Genomic DNA, 8,850 nt, shown 5'->3' on the forward strand with positions numbered 1-8,850 from the left:
TCTGGTTCCTGGACACCCAAGCAGTGATAAATATGGGTCCCATTTCATTGAGTGGACCTCAATTCAAATTAGATATTGGTTGGTTACTCCCACAAGATTTGTACCATTTTTGCACAAGTGAAACTTCCAGATAGGCCACTCTTGAAATCAAAGATTTTGTAGCTAGACTCATGTTTATGTTCCTTCTTTGGTAGCATGTAGAGTTCTATGCAGTACCATGAGCTCTAGTTCAGAGGACTAAGGGGTCTAGGTAGGCACAGTCTTGATTTAGTCATGTTCAGTGGATTGTGTAGGTGTTGTCTTCAGCAATAGGGCATTAATGTCAGTTTGTGGAGAACCACCAACAGCCTTGGATTATTTGGGAGTTCCCATGCAACTCCTGTGGCCAACAACTTAATTATATGTAACCGATTCCCCTGGTACTGGAATCTTCATTTGGTAATGAGAGATTTCCAGTTGGGGTTCTATCTTTCCACATTATTTGGTGAATAATAATAATAATAATAATAATAATAATAATAATAATAATAATAATAATAATATACATGTATATGAAACTTTTACTGTTTTCACAGACCATTAAAATGGTGCTTAGTTTTAGCTATTCCTCCCTTAATTCGCTCCCTTGCTCTCCATTTCCCCCTTCTCCCTGTTTGATCTCCCAGTTCCATTCCCAACCTTGTCCGTCCATAACTATCAATTATTCCATTTCTTCTTCCTAGGGAGATCCATCCCTTCCCCCTGGTCCTTTATTCTTCACCTAACCTCTCTGGTTACATGAATTGTAGCTTGCTTATTGATGATGTAACAGCTAACATCCTCATATAAGTAAATACATACCATATGGGTCTATATGTAGTTGTATGGGTCCCTTACTCAGTATGATTTTCTTTTTTAGTTTTTTTATTTACCTGAGAATTTCATGACTTCAATTTTTTAAAGGGCAGAGTAATATTCCATTGTTTGAATGTATTTAATTTTCTTCACCCATCCATCTATTGAGGAACATGTCAGTTGTTTCCAATTTTTGGCTATTATGAATAGAGCATCAATGAACAAGTGTCTCTTTGTTAAGATGAAGCATCATTTGGGTATATGCCCAAGAGTGGTATAGCTAGACCGTAAGGTAGATTGATTCCCATCTTAACGATGAACGGCTGCACTGATTTCCACAGTGGCTATCCAAGTTTGCACTCCTAGCAGCAGTGGATGAATGAGTGTTTCCTACACCATCTCTACAACCATGCCAGCATGAGCTATCACTTTTTAAATTGATGTTTGCCATTCTTACCAATGCAAGGTAAAATCTTAATGTAATTTTGATTGTACTTCACTGGCATCTAATAATGTGTGGAACATTTAAGTGTTCTTTAGTGTTTGAGTTTCCTTTCTTGAGAAATATGTGTGTGTGTGTGTGTGTGTGTGTGTATTTAAACATTGTGTTGACTGTTTTCTTGGTGTTCTGATTTGTTTTTATTTTTGTTATTTTGTTTTTTGAGTTCTTTATATATTTTAAATATTATCTCTCTATAAGATGTGTGGTGGGTGAAAATCTTTTCCCATTATGTAGCCTGCCTTGTAGTGCATGCCTTCAATCCTGCACTCTAGAGGTAGAGGCAATTGGATCCATGTCAGTTCAAGGCCAGCCTGGTTCAGAGGAGACATAATCCTAAATAGCACAAGAAATTACCATGATTGTAATCTTAGAGGACAGACTGTAAGGAGCAAACCTTCATGTTCTCTGTGAAATTATCACTGTAGGAGCAAGAGAAACACACATGTTCTATTTAGGGTTCCAGGACAACCAGAGTGACATAGGGAGACTCTGTCTCAGCAAACAAGCAAATACAAAAAGCCCAACCAAACCACCAAAAATTTAGAATACAAAGAAACATAATCTTAATGTTCATTTAGAAATTCAAATAAACAGATTTCATTGTACACATTCTTTATGAAATTCTCTTTCACCTGGCTTAAATTGGAAGATTTTTATTTGTTGTTGTAAACAACCATATAGATAATATGGGTGGGATCCTTCTGCTTGCCTTTTGTTGTTTATTTGATAGTTTGTGATATAATTGAGGTCATTAGGATCCACCAAGGCTGACCTGACTTTAGCAGAGATTTTCAGTCTTTTTGTGTTAAAATATTTCATTATTTTTTCTAGCCTTGACTTGTAGAACATTGGTAATACCAACTAATTTTATGATTCATGATTGAACATTAGGCTTTAATTCAATTGTGGACATTTAAAAGATATTTTAAATAGCAAAGCACTATGAAAATTCTTAATATTCAACCACAAATGAGACATTGTTATTTATAATACATAAAAGGATTCACAGATACCAATTATTGGTTGTTTTTTTTTTAAGCTGCCACACAGAGGAGGAGACAAAATCCAAGCAGTACAAGAAGAAAGAGATTATCATGGGTGGAATCTTAGTGGGCAGAGACTGTCGGGAGCAAGCCTCCATCTTAGGAGTGGGATAGACACACATAGTCTATAAATGTCAATGGATGGGTGGTGTCCTAAATCTTCATAATTTTTATTTGTAATATTTTGAGTTTTTCATCTTATAACTAAATTCTAGTTGCATTTTTTTTGAAGTAAAAAAATTAAAGCAAATAGCCAAAACACTATGAATGTAACATTTGTATAACTCCTGATTGTTTCCTGGTTCTTCTTGCTGTATGTGGTTTCTTTTATTTATGTGTAATAATATAAATGTGTGTGTAAAAAAAAAGAAATATAATAAAAATTTAAGTAAAAGTAATCTTTGGAAGGATGGTGAAGGACGCCATTTCCAAACATACTCAGTGAGGGAAAAATATTAAACATAAATTGTCCCAGCCTTAGGCTTCCAGCTACCTGGGAAGATACATGCATCTCTCGGCTCAGGGCCCTACAGTCTTAAGCTTAACCATGGGAGTGGAAGCAGAAAAGCCCAGACTGGAGGCTTCTTAAAAGGACTTAGAAGGACAAAGACTTCTCGGTTCTCTTTTGGAAGTCACGGTGCCTACCTCACTTTCTATACATGGCCTTAGAATACTCAGCTTTAAATTAAAAAAAAAAAAAAAAAAAAAAGGCATGCCTTATGTTTTGGCTTTAGATGGAAGTCTACTGCATGAAAAGAATTGTTTTTCTTTAATACTTAAAAGAAGGCTAAGGAAAACAGGCTTAATCCTTCTGTTAATCAGGGTTATAGATTATGGGATTCCAGTTTTGAGTTCTTTCTTTTTTTATTGAGTATTTGGAAATCTCACGTCACGTATCCCAAATTGCACTCACCTCCCAGTTCCTTCCAGATGTGGCTCCTGGTGCAAGCCCAGCCCAGGACCTCACCTTGGAACCAGATAGCATGACTGGCTACTCACATCAGGCTGTCCCTCTCTGCCCTCCAGTCTTTTCTAGCTCTGCCTCTCTTCACTGTGCTCACATCCTTCTGTTTCTTTCTCTTTTATTTTTCCACCACTCGCTTGCTCCTCTTAATGGTGCCTGGAGTCTCTGATTGTCTGGGGTTGCCTCAGAGGTGGTCTCAGGAGTTCTGTGCCCGACTCATACATTATGGAACTTGGCAGGGGTCATCTCAGGCATGGTCTGCCCTCCTAGGTCTGCATGGCCCAGGACTGGTGGTCATCTCAGGCTAGCTTCCTGACGTGGGCCCTGGAGCCAGACTGGTGGTCATTTCTGGCTTGTTGTTGTTGTTGTTTTTCAGGGAATATTGGACCACTAATCATTCAGATGCTTGCAGGTCAGAACACGGGGTGTAGACACAGCCTCTCTCTTCTCTGCCACCTACTGATGCACATGTGACACAGCAGCCACACCTGCAATGCCCTAGGGACAGGCGGTTTTGATTTCTTAATGTAGGTTTTTCTTTTTAACCCAACTTCAGAAAAACTAGGAAACATTTGGTTACATCATTAAATTCTTGGGTGCTAATATTTAAGTGTTTTATCTCCTTGATCCTTTTGGCCACTCTAGAAGGGATCCTCAATTATCATCCCCAAGACAGAGGCACGTGGATTTTAGATACCTGGACAAAGAGTAAGAGATACATTGTAAAAAGCAGAACCAGAATGAGAAAAGTGTCCTGTAGCCCACATTAGCATCTTTACCATTAAGCTTTCCCAACACTGCTTGGTCGGGGGCAGGTGCCTGTGCCTCTACACTGGTGACCACATTTCCATTTCCTTTAGCTATATGCTCCCCTCAAACTACTAGATAAGATGGTTTTCTCCTCTCATCTAAAAATATTTCTATGCATAAGATTTTTTAATGTATTAGAAAATGATGTTTTAAGATCCTAGCTATGGAAAAAATTATTTCTTCTTGCTTAAGTATATTCTTCTAGCATGTCTCTTGAGAGTGCCTATTTGTAGTTGAGATAATACATCACATGTGTGAAAAGCTCTCTTGCATTCTGCCCTTTCCAAGATAAATGTGCCTAGCATTTCCCTTTCCTAGCTTTAGAAATCTTTTCCTCATAGTTTTATTGCTTTTTCACCCCTCTGCTCAATTTCCACTCATTATTCTGAATCTGCTCAGTCGAAGCACATGCATTCATTTATTTAACACATCTTAGTGCTGTTGTGTTCCCAGTACTATCTTAGACACTAATATTATCAGCATGAACAATTCCTTACCAAGATTCATAAGCTAGTAATTGAGGTAGATAAGTAATGTCTAATGCATGAAGTCTGATAGTTTAATGTATCATGTAAATATAAAAATAAGATGCTTCATTTACTAAAGATCGAGGATGGGATTCCCAATTGGAGGGATTCTTGGAATGAGGTTTGATGGCCATTTAGATTTTACAGGGAGAAGAGAAGGCAGGGAATTCAGAGAAGAAGGGACACCATTTATAAGCCTACGAGGAACCCAATAAGAAGAACACAAGAACACAAAAAAGTGGCACAATGCTTCCTAATGGGGACAGTTTCTAAGAAATGCATGTTTCTGTGATGACTGTCCTGAACATTACATAGAATGCATTCACATGAACTAATATGGCTATGGTATCATCACTGAGCAATATAATCTGCTGTGATCATGGGGTGCATGCTGCCACTGATTAGGATGTTCAGTGTATGTCTGTACTTGTAAATGGCTTCAACGAGAGGTTTACGTCAGGAATGACTAAGCCAGCTGGAGTGGTTGATGGTTTATCTTTTTTTTTTTTCTTGCTGTAGGTAGTTTATTGTATATATGTGTAATAATATAAACACATATGTACAAAATTTAACAAAAAATTTAAAAAAGAAAATTGAAACTTTATGATACATTAAGTAAATTGTAATAGTTTAAATAGGTACATAAATGACAATCAATAATTTACTTTCCACAATTAAGATTTTTTTTCTAAATTTAGAAAAGTTAGGAGGTATATTGAACATTTTGAAGAAATCCTGCTCAAACTATGGCACCAGCCAAGGACAATAGTTGCAGTAAACTTCAAACTCCAACCCAGATCTATCCAATGGACAGGACATTCTCCACAGTTGAGTGGAGAGTGGGGACTGACTTTCACATGAACTTTGGTGCCCCATATTTGACCACGTCCCCTGGATGGGGAGCCCTGGTGGCACTCAGAGGAAGGATAGCAGATGGTTTATCTTAAACGAAGGAGTTTATGGTTGACTCCCAACATCTTGAAGAATAAGAAAACGGTTTTCAACTACAGGACCAATGGGATGAAATAGCATTTTACAGTATTCTTCCTGGGAAAGGAAGTATCCATAATACTTCATAGATGAGATTTCCCATTTCACATTAACAGCTGTATCAGAAGTTGAATTTATTTAGGACAAAGTCTTTTATAGAAATAATTGCTTTTTAGAGTTGATCATCTCTTTTCAAGACCAGTAGATGAAGAAGAGACTGGTGGGAAATAGGAAGTCACATTGGAAGATGGGCAGGGATTGGGTTTACAGAATCCCATCTTTATTAAGACAGACCTAGTCAGATCTGCTTAGTTCATGCTGCAAGAGAGTGTGTTTTGTGTTTCATGAGCTCCATAGGAGCACCCCACTAGGTTATCTCATAGTTTTATTGGTGCCAATATGATTCTTTGCTTCCAAATGTGAATATAGTTGTAGAATTGTGGGGCGTTTAAACAGAGCACATGGTAGAGATAGGCATGTAGTCAAGTCCTGGGTATGGGAGCTTAGCTCAGAGCTAGTTCCAGAAAAAGTAGACAAAATCAAGATAGGCCCCCTCCAAAACCATATAGACCTGGTCATACAGACTGGTGTTTTGAATGATAAATGTCCCCCGTAAGCTCACATGTTTGAACAGTTGGTCCCCATTTGCTGGGACTGTTTGGGTAGGTGGTTTATAGGCTTGTTGGAGAAGCAACATTACTGAGGATAGGCTTTGAGTGCTCATGGCCTCATCCCACTTGCAGTTTTTTTTTTCTCTGCGCCATAATTACGTTGAAGATGTAATCCCTTGGGTTCTCACTCTGGCTATTCGCTGCCATGCTTCCGCTACCATTATGGACTCTTCCTCTTAAACCATAACCTCAAATAACTCTTCCTTCTGTAAGTTGTGTTGGTAGTAGTGTTTTAACATAACAACAAAAAATAACTAGCAAAAGGACCAACAACATTTTGGGTTAAGATTGATGGGAGAGATTCTCAGAAACTGTTCTTGAACTCGATGTTTCAGATCCCACCTTAGATCTGCGGGAGAGTCTTCTAGCCCTTGCCCAGGTGGATGTCTTATGATGTCACACCTACTTATTCCTATCTCAAGAGCTGAGCTTATCATAAAGGTCTTCAACACCTGCTTCCTATTAGGGCTGTGAAAACTAGGTTTATTAGTAGAAAATTCGGTGTATGTATCCTTCAGGTATAGCATGGTGAATTAAGCCCAATTAACCCCGATGCAGAGGTTTTTAGAAAGACCACTGAAGGAATGATTACTTCCAGGGGCATGGGTAAGGTTAAGCACACCTCTCTGGAACACTGAGACACTTAGGCACTAGCAGAGCAGAAGGCTAATTCTTCCTCTTCTCTCTAAGGGCAAAGGGAACCTCTGTCACTCAGTTCTGGTGTGAAGGTGTCTGAGATGAGGTATGGGCCATCTGTGCAAGATGTGATCACAACTAGCATCCAGCCCCATGCCCTGACCCAGCCTTCTACCATGTCCTTCAATGGTGAACCGAGAGTGACGCCAGTCCCAGTTGCTGAAATGATTGACTTAAGGAGCCTCCAAAAGCTAAACAGGGGAGGAAAGGATGAATAATTAATTAATTTATTTAAAGAGGAAACAGAATTATTAGTGTCTTTAAAATTAGTGAAAAATATTTTTATTGACTTTTGGAATAAACTACCTGGGCTTTGGTGCAAATTTTTTTCTTTTAACACTTCAAAGGTTTGTTTTATGGACCTCAAAATGTCACCATAGTATAAGGTAGGATCAGCTTTACAACTGAGACAACTTTGTTGCACTTAGATTCTTAATGAATGGTGAAGGTGACTTGTACCCAGGTACTTCAATGGACTGTAAAGACCTGTGGTTTTTATTTTATTTTATTAATTTATTCAGGTTACATCTCAATTATTACCCCACTCCTTGTATCCTCCTGTTCCTCCCTCCCTCCTGCTTTCACCCTATTCCCCTGCCCTATGTCTGTGACTGAGAGGGACCTCTGCCCCCACTATATGGTCATAGGCTATCAAGTCTCATCCTGGAGCCTCCTTATTCTTTATCTGAGTGCCACCAGGCCTCCCCACCATGGGGAAGTGGTCAAATAGGGGGCACCAGAGTTCATGTCAGAGTCAGTACCCAAGACCTATGGTTTTAAAGTAATGTGATAGAAACACATTTTCCAGTGCAAATAAAAGAAATTATCTGTATATGGTGTGTATTATGAATATGTACTTAAATGTACCAACTCTGTTTTCAAACCTTCTATGATAGTTATTTTTATGACACATATTAATTGTACATATTTATGTGGTACAGTGTGAGATCACAGTGCATATTACATCATATAATGACCATTCATGGTAATTAGCACACCCATCATTTCAGATACTTATTTGTGTGTGTGTTGGGGACATTTGAAACTCCCCTTTTTATTAGCTATTCAAAACGTTCCATTAACTCCAGCCAAGCGTGGTGCTTTAGGTAAGAAATCCGTCCTTTTGCCAAGAGGGGAGCTCAGGTGTGAGCACTTGGTCCCCAGGTGGTGGTGCTATTTGGGAAAGCTTAGAAGGCAGAGCCCTATTGCAGGAAGTATGTCACAAGGTCAGGTATATTAGTTTGGTTTCTATTGCTGTGATAAAAAAAAAACAAAAACAAAAACCACAGCCAAAAGAACAGGACTTATTTCACCCTGTAGCTTATAGTTCTTCCTTGAAGAAGCCAAAGCAGGAACCCACCCAGGCCAGGAGCCTGGAGCAGGATCGAAGCAGAGGGCATGGGCAAATGCTGCTCACTGGCTTGCTCTTCAGGGTTTGTTCAGCTTGTTTCGTTATACCACCCGGGGCTACCTGCCCAGGGGGAGTAACTTCTAGAGTGGCACAGGCCCACATCAATACATCAATAATCAATCAAGAAAATGTCCCACAAACTTGCCTACGGGCCAATCTAACAGAGGTATTTTCTCAATTGTGGTTTCTTCTGCCCAGATGACTCTAGTTTGTGCCAAGTCAACAATAACAACAACAAAAACCAGCCGATCTAACAGAGGTATTTTCTCATTTGTGGTTTCTTCATCATGCTAAGAGGAATGGATCCTGTCTGGTCGGATCCAGCATCAGTGTCCAGTTCTTTTGTTCTGAAAACGTAATTTCTCACAAGCGTTATACAGCTCTAACATTATAAAAGTATGA

The 8,850-nt window shown here is 38.9% G+C and overlaps 1 non-coding gene across 1 annotated transcript; it reads right to left on the reverse strand.

The window, feature by feature from the left end:
* Positions 1 to 3,721: 3,721 nt before the first annotated feature.
* LOC127199681 (small nucleolar RNA SNORA17) lies at positions 3,722 to 3,852 on the reverse strand. Its single transcript, XR_007831958.1, has one exon. It is a non-coding gene; the product is annotated as a small nucleolar RNA SNORA17 (small nucleolar RNA).
* Positions 3,853 to 8,850: the final 4,998 nt, after the last annotated feature.

This window comes from Acomys russatus, chromosome 15 (assembly GCF_903995435.1).
Source record: "Acomys russatus chromosome 15, mAcoRus1.1, whole genome shotgun sequence".
Classification (NCBI taxonomy): domain Eukaryota; kingdom Metazoa; phylum Chordata; class Mammalia; order Rodentia; family Muridae; genus Acomys; species Acomys russatus.